At 41.2% G+C, this 12,379-nt stretch overlaps 1 long non-coding RNA gene across 2 annotated transcripts in view; it reads left to right on the top strand.

The window, feature by feature from the left end:
- The first annotated feature begins 8,979 nt into the window (after positions 1 to 8,979).
- Positions 8,980 to 12,379, top strand: part of LOC141569626 (uncharacterized) — a 29,641-nt gene continuing 26,241 nt past the window's right edge. For both annotated transcript variants that reach the window (XR_012493321.1, XR_012493322.1), the window contains exon 1: positions 8,980 to 9,211. This is a non-coding gene — a long non-coding RNA (uncharacterized LOC141569626). The remainder of the gene's footprint in view (positions 9,212 to 12,379) is intronic.

Here is a 12,379-nt window from a genome sequence, read left to right as displayed (position 1 = left end):
CCCCGCGCCCCCTTCAGGAGCGGAGGAGGAACTGAACCTCCGCCGGCCGCCGCCGCCGCGCCGCCCGCCCCGCCCTCCACGCAGCCAATCAGGGATTCCAGGCTCTAGAAAGCCGGGCGCTTCACGCCATCCCCCTCCACCGCCTTCTCACTGGTGGCTGATTACTAAACAGCCAGCCGCAGCCCTTAAAAAAGGGACTTGGCCAAGGTCACACTGCGGGTGCGTGAGAAGGAATCCAGATGCCCTGGTTCCCAGCACACTTGATCACCCTGTCCCAATTCAACAAGTATTTATTGAGGTCCTGCAGTTGTGTGCCCAGCACTGTGCAATAAGCTGCAGGGAAAATGGGCCAAGTAGAGAAAAATAGCCCCTGGTTCAGCTCTGATCACCTAACCCCGAGAATTCTACGCAACAGCCACCAGGCTACTCAGAGCTGCTGGACACGGAGAGCTCTTTTGTGCTCTCTGCTGGGGCTCACATTATGAATTCTGCTTGGCATGCCCTGCCATTTCTCCCTTGCTAATCCTTAAAGCCCCAGCTCAAAGGGTACCTCCTCGGTGAAGCCTTCCCTGACTTTCAAAGGAGATTTAGGTATTCCTGCCAAAGCTCCCATAGAAAGTGCACTTGACTTGTTCAACTTAAATCAACTCGCTAGGTGTTAAATACTGTTCTTTCTTTTCTCTTTTCTCTGTAGTCCAGACAGATGGTTCCAGATCTCAGGCGCGTAAATCGTTTTAAAATATTCAGAGGAAGACACAAGATTGCCAATTTTCTTATCTTGCAAACTGGAGGAAAATTTTAAAATACCCACTTCTATTTTATAAAAGGAAGCATGTTTTCATATAAAATGATAAGGACATAATCTCTCAATATAACATTAAATATATTTAGCTTTATGGAAAAACTACGTTGAACCTGTCAACAAAAGGTCGCTGCCACCAATCCAATACCAACAGGAGTCTCCAATCTGGGGCGAGGTGAAGGGAGGTACTTCATTCAAGTGTAATGGTTGGCTCCAGTGTTACAACTCAACTCAGGGAAACACAGCAGAAAGTACACTTCCGCTGGGAAATGGGGGAGGCTGACTTATATAGAGAGAAGTTTCCACCCGTTCCCTGATTGGTCCATTTATATGCAAATGAAGACTCCAAATTCACACAGTTTGATTGGTCCAAGAAGTACTGTCCTGATTGCTCATTACAGAGTTATTATGATTGTTCCCTAAAGATGCAAAGGAGAATATAACTGCATAGCTCCAATTGGACAGGGAAGGTAGCAGTCTCATTGGTTGAAATATAATACCCAGATCTTCTTTATAAGGTTGGACTCAGAAGGCCAGAACACAGTGCAGGAAGCTTGACAGCTCAGTTTGTAGGTTTTTCCAGATACAGGGTGTGCGTGAAAGGCCTTGGCAAACAATGGCTGCTCGACTCTGAATTTGGGCCCAGTTAACAGCAAGGAGTCCTTCTTAGCAGGTACATTCTTTCTCAGGATTGACAAGAGTTTATAGTCCACTTGTCAGCCAGGAGCTAATAGTGCCCATATTAAACCAAGGAAATAAGTATCATCCCTAACCTAAAGAGTCTGCCAAACCAGCTATGAGGTCATTGTCCAAATTACCCAATTCTGATTTCTGGGTTTACTTCTGGAATTCTTAGTGGTGTTAAAGAACTTAGAGAGATCTGCAGGGATGTAAGCACAACATTCTACTGTTAAAATAGCCCAAATTCTCCCTCAAGAAGTCAATCTTATATCTAAGGTAGCTCTATTTTGAACCACTGCCTGTTCAATTTCTTGAACCGAAGCAAGAAGTTCTATAGTCTTAGAGACTATATTGGTTTCCTGAAACTGCTGTAACAGTTTGCCACAAACTCAGTGGCTTAAAACAACATAAAATTATTCTTGCACAGTTCTGGAGGCCAGAAATCTGACACCTAGCAAGACCACACTCACTCCAGGGGCTCTAGAGGAGATGTGGTTCCTTGCTTCTTTCAGCTTCTGGTGGCTGCCCTAGCATTCCTGGGCTTGCGGCTTCATCACTTCAATCTCTACCTTTGTATTCATATAGCCTTCTCCTCTGTGTGTCTGTCAAATCTCCCTCTGCCTCACTCTTGTAAGGACATTTGTCTTTGGATTTAGGGTCCACCCTGATAATCCAGGATAAGATGCTCCTCCCAAAATCCTTAACTTAATCGTTTTGCCATATATGGTAATAACCAATCATTTGCCACATAAAGTAGTATTCACAGGTTCCAGGCATTAGGAAGTAGAAATATATTTGGGAGAGCTACCATTCAGCCCACTACAGTGGCATTGTCTAAATTGCCTGTTATTCTCTGAACCACAGCATGTAGGAATTGCTCTGCTTTCTGGGCCTTTTGTAAGTCATGAAATTAAGAGGGCTATGGAGAGAAAAAAGAAATCCAGAATTCCTCTAAAGTAGTTAGCTTCAATTCTTAAGTCAGAGCACCCCTCTCTTTTTTCTTTTGTGAATTAAATTACCTACTGATCCTTTTTCTTAGAGGACAAACCATTAGGCCAAAATATGTGATATCAGAGTCAATCCCAATAAAAAGCCAGTTCCCAAAGTTTAAACAAAATATCTGAAAGAATAATTATTGAGCCTATTTTCAATGAAGACTGTGAATCTTATATCTGGTTTACAAAAAAAATAGATGAACATAATTTTTATAAAGAAAAATCTTAAAATATATAATAATAGAGATATTACATACATTCTACACTATGAATATACCAAACACACAGGAAAAATATATATTGAGAGAATCATTGAGATAATATATATTAAGAATATCAACTGGGGGCAGCCAGTTAGCTCAGTTGGTTAGAGCACATTGCTCTTAACAACAAGGTTGCTGGTTCAATCCCTACATGGGCCACTGTGAGCTGCGCCCTCCACAACTGCACTGAAACAACTACTTGACTTGGAGCTGATGGCTCCTGAAAAAACACACTTAAAATAAATAATAAGTTTTAAAAAAAGAATATCAACTAAAGAGATTCATGTTTGGAACAGGTATACAAAAATCTGTATTTTAATAAAACTCCAGAGGTAAGTCTGACATGCATCCTCGATTAAAAACCACTGCTCTTGAAGATGTTAAATTCAGATTAAGAAGTATGGTTGTGGCCAAGTAAACATTTTAAATAATAACTGAAATTATGACCAATAACACTATACTGTTGTTGCCTAATATTCTCAGTCAAAATACCACCGGGACTCTGATAAATAGAAACATAGTGGAAACCGAGGGCATTGAGAAATCTCTAGATACTTCTCATATAGCATACATTTCCTGAAATTTTTATATTAATAACATTTTGCCCATACAAATTTAACCTGGGTAAGCCTGAGCATCTCTTCTGATTGGACAGCTCTTCCCAAGCAACTCATCAATAGTAACATCAAATAAACATAATAGTTTCTAGTATCTCTCTTTTTATAAGGTGAAAAAAAATGTCTGATTGTCCAGGGGTCCTGTGGAAAATCTCAAAGATAGCTTTACGTGCCAAAGATATCTTGAAAGTTATTTTATTTCATTTTACATTTAGGATTCAATCTTAGGTATAACAAATAATCAAAAGGTGTCAGGATATTTGAACATGTAAGACCATTGGTGATAAGAAATGGTATGTAACTATTCATAGAAAGCAACAATAAAACATTTAAAAATTAAAATATAAGGTAACATGATGATCAAGAACCTTAGGTCTTTCATAAGTGAGAACACTTTGTTTTCTTAAATAATCAAGGACGTAATAAAGTCAACATAAAGCACAGAAAATTATACTGGTAAAACACGGAATCTTTTTTATGTAGGCAGATTACACAGAATAACCCTTCATATTGTAGGTGAAGGAAATAAACAGTAAACCACTGAGTGTCTTTTACTGTTCTAGGCCCTGGAAATACAAAATGAAAATGACATGTGCTAAACCTTGCAGGAATTAACAATCTCAGTAAAGAAACAGATATGGCAAATTTGAGGGGGAGGGGCAGAAATTGCTAGTTGATTATCACGTACTCCTTTTCTGCCTGTTCTTTCTAAGTAACAAAACCTGATTTTGTTTGGGGGGCAGGGAGAGATCCATGTACCCAGATGAAAAAATGTAATTTTCTAGGCTTCCTTTCAGATAGGGGCATCCATGTGACTAAATATAGAGCAATGGTATGTTTGTGGGAGTTGTTGGGCGAGGCTTCCTAGAAAGCTTCATAATTTTGTCTGTGTGTGTGTGTGTGTGTGTGTGTGTGTGTGTGTGTGCACATGCATGTACTGGGGTAGGGGATCAGGAGTGATGGTGCTTAAGAGGCTGCTAAGCTGGGAGGCCCTTTTGTGTTATTTTCTTACTCATCCTTTCCCAGGATATGGATGTGATGGCTGGAACTACAGCAATTATAATGTTACGTTGAGGAAAACTTGAGCTAGGAAGGCAGAGCTTGATCTTGGGAAACATAGCAGAAAGACGAAAGGAGCCACCATAACAATATTGAATTGCCTACCTTTGAATTTCTTTTATGTGATAGAAAAATAATGCGTTCTTAATGACAGCCAAACACAATTGCTAACTGATGCAACATATAATTTATAATACAATGAGATACAAGATCTAAAAGAGGTATGTATAAAGACTTATGAGTGTCCATTAAAGGAAAGGATGAGTTCTGCCTGGGAGAAAGGAGATTGGGGAGGGATTCACAAAGGGAGTGACATTTGACCTGGGCTTTTAGAATATATGTAGCTGTCTACTAGGCTGGAAAAGATGGGTATTTTAGATGAAACTGTGCAACACTGAAATTCCATATAATTTCTGTGGTAAAACTGGTGAATTTTAAAGATAAAAGATGCACTTAGAAAATGTTTTTGATTAGAAATGAATGGCGGGACATTACTCATAAGCAATCATGGAAACTCTTAATGGTTGACGGCCAAAAAAATTTTTGAGAAATATCAACCAAGGGGACTATTATAATAAAATTTACGTATTTGCCCTCTTATTCCTGAAGAGAAAATGAGACATATCCGCTCCCCTATATAATTCTATCCATCCTAATGTTTAAGTACTTCAAAATTTTAAATGAATGGGTAATTCACCATTCTTCACTTGCTTTTCTTTCTCCCCTCTTTCTTCCGCCTTCACCCCCCCCCTCTTCAAGGGGTTGTTTCTTAGTCTAGTTGTGTAGGACACAGCTCCCTGGCCCAGGCAGTCAGTCGCCAGTCATCCGTGGACCGCTCACAGGGGCTCACAGCAGCCGCTCACAATGGCTGCTGGCCACTCACCACCGCACACAGCAGCCAGCAGCCCAGCTCCAGGGAGACCTGTTGTTCACAATCTTAGCAGTAGATGGCGCAGCTCACTGGCCCTTGTGGGAATCGAACGCGTGACCTCAGGGACCTCCGTGTTAAGAGCACAGCACCCCAACTACCTGAGCCACGGGTGGGCCCTTGCAGTAGCTCTTAACAAAACTTCATTTAACCATTGTTACAGATTAGTTAGGAAAGTCATATCTCCTCTTGTACGTGTGTTAAGCAAGTAAGTATAGTATTCTTTCCTATGCTATATTGAGTCTTGTACACAACTAAAATACTACAGAAGACTTATAAATATTTCCATTTATTTGACTAATGTAAAAAGGGCTTTTCAGAAACAACCAACATCTCTCACATCAGTAGAAATTTTTAATTAATGATATTTTCTTATGAAATAGAGAATGTTTATTTCAGTTACATTGGAAAAATCAAATGCAACCAATTAAAAGACCCTCCATAATCTGAATTTGTTTGGAGGGAAGACATGATCAATATATTTTGCTAAATAACAAACTATTTAAAAAGAATTAAAATAATAAATTATTATATACCAGGGGTACCAAAAAACGTATATACAGGACTTGTACTCATCTTTTGTTATCGGTGGATATTGAGTATTACAATTTTTATACAGTTTTTTCCTTTTCTAAAATGTATACATTTTTTGGCACCCTCTGTATAAATAAACATGTAAATAAATAAAAGTAATAAATAACTAAGGGAACTAATTACGAGAGGTCATACAAAAAGGAATGTATTCACAAATATACTCAGAATTAGATTTTCAGGTATGTTTGGGTTCTATGTTTAGAGAATGAGGGAAGAAGGCTAGGGTGGTGGTGGGGGGGACTAAGGCAGTTGGAGACCAGCTTTAGCTGGACCCCACAAGGAGCACTGGAGTAGGATTTGCACCACAGAATTGGTCCATCTTGAGGTAAAGTGGCTGGCATTATGTACCCTCATCATCAGTCATTCATTGGCTGCAGGTTGCAAGGGTGTGTGGGCAGTGGGGGTGTCGTAGAGTTGAAGCTCTTGTTCAGCAGAGTGCAAATCTCCAGAGAAAAGAGCAGGTGTAATTAGTAGCTAGCACCCACAACTGCTGGGGGATGGGTCTATCTGCCTTGTAAAAGGGGCCTGAACTCGTCACCAACAATGTATGCACACTACAGTATAGAAGCACTATTATATGTGTGTTACAACCCTAGATCAGTCTTTAAGAGTAATATAACTGAAACATACTATAGAAAGCATTACAGAACTTGAACATTTAAACTATATGTGATATTTTTTTCTAACAATGTTATGAAAACAATTAGGGATGTTGGGAACACATCCCCCGTTCTAACACTCAGTACAGGAATATCTGCTCCCCTCATCTACCCTCTTTGCTAAGCAGCTGGTGGTGGCTTCGTGATTTTTGCCCAGCAGTGAAAGAATCAGGTTGATTAGGAGAATCTAAGGCAGATGAAGTCTCTGGAATGAGGATATGGGGTTTGGGGTGAAAGGAGCTGTAAGGGCAGGGTCTCTTGTTTGTGTCTGAGATCTGCCCCTCAACCTCCCCTTCTTTGTTTATTTCTACTGTTCCTAGAAACACCCATGTCTGCTTGTTTTCCTTCTGTCAACACTTTTGCTTTGCACCAAGATTTTTATCTTTCCTCGCCTCTGGAACTGAACGTCTCCCAGCTTTACTCCCATCTTGACATTTTCTAATAGTTTGATAGCTAGAAATATGGAGAAAATGAAGTAAAAAGCCTTCTTATGTTATCTCTCTCCCTTTTCTTTTCAAACTTATCCAGTTTAAGTAAGATCAAGCCCAGTCTGGTGTACTATTTTTGGGTTTGGGGGAAAAAAAGACAAGAAGTTGATTCTTCTGCAATTCAAGCCCAGAGGTGTGCAGGGTAATGGATTCTGAAGTGCCAAGAAGGAGTGAAGAAGGTCAGGGAGCTACAAAGGTGGTACAGGCATTGGGACAAGGCAGTGCTTGGTTTACCTTAAGCAAACTGGGGTATTTAGCTTCTCCTCCTTCCCCAGTCCCTTTAATATCACTAGCCCTTCTCCTGAAAACACCATTCTGGACTGCCTGAGGATAAGCTGGGAAGTGGCAGTAGGTGGGTGTGCAGCAAGAATAACAAGACCCTGGGTACTGTGGGCTCTGAGGCAAAAGAGGGAATGCCTTTTTTGTTTTAATCTGGGAAAGAGGAGATCTCCCTGTGCTCTTGGGCTGAGGTAGAAATACCTGATCCTATGGACTGCTAATGTGGAAATTACTACCACTTTGAGTGGAATCAGGATAGTATATTAAAGTCTCTTAGTGCTGTGCTAAAACAAGCAAACTCTTTTATAATATCCAAGCTTTGCAGAATGGCTGGGTGAGGTGGGGTCCTGAATCTTTATCTCTGGTGGCCTTAGGCAGGATAGGCAGTAATGGGGCCTGTGGGGCACAGTGGGGCACAATGAATGAGCGAGCTGGTTATTACAGTTGCTATTTTAGTCATTTCCTTTGCTGCCAGCCTTCAAGGGAGAGAGAACCTTGCTTAACTGCCTGCTACCTTTCTGGTTCTGAAGAGAACCTAGCCTTCCTGACCTGCATGGATCATGAGGCAACTCTTCGGGAATAAAGAGCACTAGAAAAGAATGTACGGCTGTTTTCTCAGTAATATTGGAGAAGGGCCAAGACATATCTGAGTTTAAGTCTTGGCTCTATTTGCTACTAGCTCTGTGACCATGGGCAGTCATTGAGTTATCTGCTCTCTCCCTGACCTGAACTTTCTTAGCTGCTTTAGAAAAACAAAGAGGGGAAGGGAGGATAATACTTGTAACTACCACCAATAATTGTGAGAATTAAACAACAACAACAACAACAACAACAACAAAATGGGTTTGGAGCAAATAATTATAAAAGGCAGGCTCCCCTTTGTCTCCCCAGCGTGCGCTTTCGTTTTTCAATAGAGGCTTCTTCTCCCCAGTTTGCAAACTGTTTTCTTGAATAAAATTTATCCTCTTTCCGCACCCTTGATTTGAGACTTTTATTGACGTTAGATTGGTGGCAGTGAAATTTTGTTGAAGTAAGTACCACTATTATACCCATTCTACAGATGAGGAAGCCAAGGAATAGCGTGCTTAAAACACTTGCCCAAGATTCCACAGTTGGATAACGGTAGAGATTCAAACCCATAAAGTCAGGTTCACAAAGCCTGTGTTCTTAACTACTGAGGTATGCAGTTAAGTAGTCAAACAAAAGAACCAAAAGGAGACGGGAATGTAAGGTAGAAAGGGCGTAGGTTCGAGGCGAACAGTCAGAAATTGCACATTTAGAGTTTGGTTTGATTTGGAAGCTTAAAGGCATCATTATGAACCGTTTATGTTGTTAACTTCACAAGTTAAGCTCCTATTTAAAAATGACTGGTAAGTTTACAAGTCAACTTACAAGCCAATTGCGAAAAGGTTCCATAGATGGCTATGGCTAAGAGGACAGGCCTAGTCTTTTGTCTTTTTACAGAGAGGTGACCTGGATCTCCGAACCAAGCAATCTGCGCGCAAGAGGGGGATTGACGGACCTCTGAACACGGACGTGAAGGGGTTAAAGCCAGGGTAGCTGGTAGGGAGAGCGGAGTCGAAGCGGATTGTGGGAGCTCTGTCGTACGTCGCCGCTTTGGGCGCCTGGGAAACATCCCGTGCGCGTCTCCGTTATGACCGCCTTTAAGTGCGGGGTGCTGCCAGGCTGGGGTCTGGCTATTGCCGCTGCAGGTGCTCTCCGAGGCCGTGAGGCAGGAGCCGTCGGCCGCCGCCAGGAGAGCAGATGAGGCGCAGAATTTGTAGCACTTCTTTTGGGCTAAACGCATACACACGTCCTGCTTTCAGCCTCGCAGGGAAAGGGGAACGTAAGTAAGAGGGGGTGAGGAGTAGGGGGAACTGACAGATTGTCGGACCCGGCGGCGATAGTTGATGACGTTGATGACAGAAGGGGGGCGAGTAACAATGTTGTGTAGGTGTTGTCGTTGATCTCTGTGAATTTTCTGGTTATTTGGGGATAGGGAGGCAGCGAACAGATGAATGACAGGTTAAATGAGGGCGACAGCGTTTTGTTAGCTGGGCACCAACACATATGAATCGTACCTATATAGATGGTTTTATTGGAGTTAATTTATCGGGGCCTTGGTTTCAGATTCCACTTTTCATGGATTGATTGATACGCTTTAACAAATTACCAAGTACCTGCGCTATGCTGGGTACTGCAATAGAGGCTGGCTCTAGATGAGGAAAGAAATGAGACAGCCTTTGTCCTCAACATTTACAGCCTGTCAGTTACTATATGCATTTGGAGATAGGCAATTACAGTACAAGGAGGTAGATATAAATACATCAGGTGTTTAAAAACCTACTGGGGGACACCAAACTAACCTGAATGTGCGATCTGGGACGGTTTTTGATGTGGTGATTTGACATGTATTTTGAAGATACTGCTGGTTCTTGGACCACACTTGGAGAACTACTGGTCTAAACAGAACTAACATTAGTGACCTAGAAAGGAGGACATCTTTAAGCTTCCTTAAAGGTTAGACATGCCTGAATTAAGTCACAGTAGATGTGACTACTGTGAAATAAAATGGGTTTGTCTTTGTTGTCCATTCATATGTTTCGAATGGACGAGCAAAGATGAGTCTTCCTGAACTAAGCAACGCAAGGTTTGTGTCAGTTTTTTCTTCACTCAGAGGTGTCAGAGTTCCTCCTACCATAAATTGTTTAAAAAAACAAAGTAGACATTTTCTTGCTGAGTTATATTCATGTAGCTAGTTGTTTACAGTGGAACTCACACCCCTACTTGTGTCATCACCAAAAAAGAGAGATGTTCCTCATTTCTGGTAATAAATTATGTTTGAAGTTAAAAAATGAAAAGACAGTTATGACAATCTAATTGATAGAAATTAGTATAAGGAGCCAGACTTGAGAAAGTGTAATGAGTAGTTGTTGTTGTTTTCTACCCTCAATGAAGCCCCTCCGTTCTCAGAAGAAATAATTAGTTTGTACACCCTAGAGCACAGAAGGAAACAGAAATCTTACTGTGCCAGAGTTTAACTTGAAACCTTCATTTAGCGATTGACCTAAACAGTCTCCTGGAGGGTGGCAGTCCGGAGTTCTACCTACTCTCCAAACCCTCCCATAAGCCCAAAAAAGGCCAGGGCACATTTTCAGAAATGTCACTCATTCTAGACTCCTGTCAATGTTGGATTCCAAATCTCTCCCCATGCCAGTTACAAAACAAAACAAATAAAACCCAAAACCAAACATGCAGATACACATAAAACAAAAAAAATCCAAACAAACTGGCCTGGTCTATTATGAGCTTTTGCAGGGGCCAGCAAGATGCTAGGATGACCAGTGCCCTAGATGTTTCAGAAATCTAAGGATCTGTCATATCCACATTCCAAGAGAGTCAGCAGGACACGGTAGAGAAAGAAAATGTTTTCTTCGCCTCTTAGTGTCCCTGGTGAGGTCTGAAAACTAAAGTGACAAAGACAGATTAACCGGAGAGAAACAAACAAGGTATTTAATGTAAGTTTTATGTGACACAGGAGCATTCATAAGGAAATGACGACTCAAAGAAATAGACCTGAATATTTTATGCTAGGTTCGATGAACAGTGGACAGTCATGGAGAAATAGGAGAGGTTAAAGAGTGTGAGGTAAGTGTAGGAGACTGGGGAAAACTTTGCAAGGCCTGTTTGTTAGGATTCTTCTAGGCATCCCTTTGCCTATGGAGATAAACATGCTCCTTCCTTCTGGCTTTAGGGAGGGCACCTCTCACATGAGGGCTGTATGACCTGTTTCAGGGGAGAAGTGGGGCAGGAGGTCAAAGTGACCCTCCTGCTTCTGCTATTTTCTCAAACTATTTCAGCTTAAAATATTCAGTATGCCAAGGTGCCGTATTTTGGGATAGCGTGTCCTGAACTCCGTCAACACTCATACACGTGACACTGGAATATTAATCAAATTTCACATATGGTTGGTGAGCCTCTCACTTATACTTGTGCCCTGATTCCTCCCCTCCACACCAGTTCTCATCTGTACCTAATCCACACCTAGTCTTACAGACAGGATAATTTCCTATAAAATGTGAAGAGGTAAAAGGAAATAAAACAACCCTATGGTTTAATTATGCATCACTGTGCCCTAATGATTCCTAAATAGGAATGATTTAATTTTCTTGTTTGACTACTCAATATCTCACAGACCCTGTGAGCGGATAGATGGATGCTAATAAGAATTTTGTGTCACACGTGTCAGAACAACAAACATGATTACTCCAGAATTCAAATTCAGACAGGATTGTTTCCAATCCACATTTCCTGCTTGCTACAACTGATTCCCTAAACAACTTTAAATCAGTATGTGTCTCTCACCTGAAGTGGAGTGGGGTTTCAGGTCTCGCACCTAACCACAAGGCGGGAGGTTTTTGCTTTATTTGAAACAGTTTGAGGATGAGAGTCCTTGCACCAAATGAGTGAGAACCATAAAGGAGAAGGAAAAATGGTAGTTATCATAAATAATGTCACATTTTTTTCTTCACAGAATAAATTTGAGAAAAATGAAGAACTCACTAGGAGGAAGAAGCAGAAATATTTTCTAGAATCTGGTATCTGCAACTGCCAAACCAGTTGCTGGGTGCATACCTATTGCTTTTCCCACAGCAGAGGCTCCAGTACCCATATGTATTCAGTCAGGTTGCCTTTATGTCCTGTGACCGTGTTGGGGACAGGGCAGCTATCGCCGCTGTTATCACAATAACCTGTCTGCGCTTGATAAATTGATGAGGAAACCTGGAGGACCCTTATCTATCTATCTATCTATCTATCTATCTATCTATCTATCTATCTATCTATCTATCTATCTATCCATCCATCCATCCATCCAATAGGGGCATTTTAATAGCTTCTGGAAGTCTAAGGAGTTCATATAATTGTCTTCCAAAACTGCATTGTGAAAGAGCCAAACCCAGTGTCTGACTGAAAGCTGGAATTCAGGAGATCAGAAATGACTTCAGCAGAAATG

The sequence above is a fragment of the Rhinolophus sinicus genome, chromosome X (genome assembly GCF_036562045.2).
Source record: "Rhinolophus sinicus isolate RSC01 chromosome X, ASM3656204v1, whole genome shotgun sequence".
Lineage (NCBI taxonomy): Eukaryota > Metazoa > Chordata > Mammalia > Chiroptera > Rhinolophidae > Rhinolophus > Rhinolophus sinicus.
Note: the sequence above shows the minus strand (reverse complement) of the source record. Positions and strands in the feature narration are given on the sequence as shown.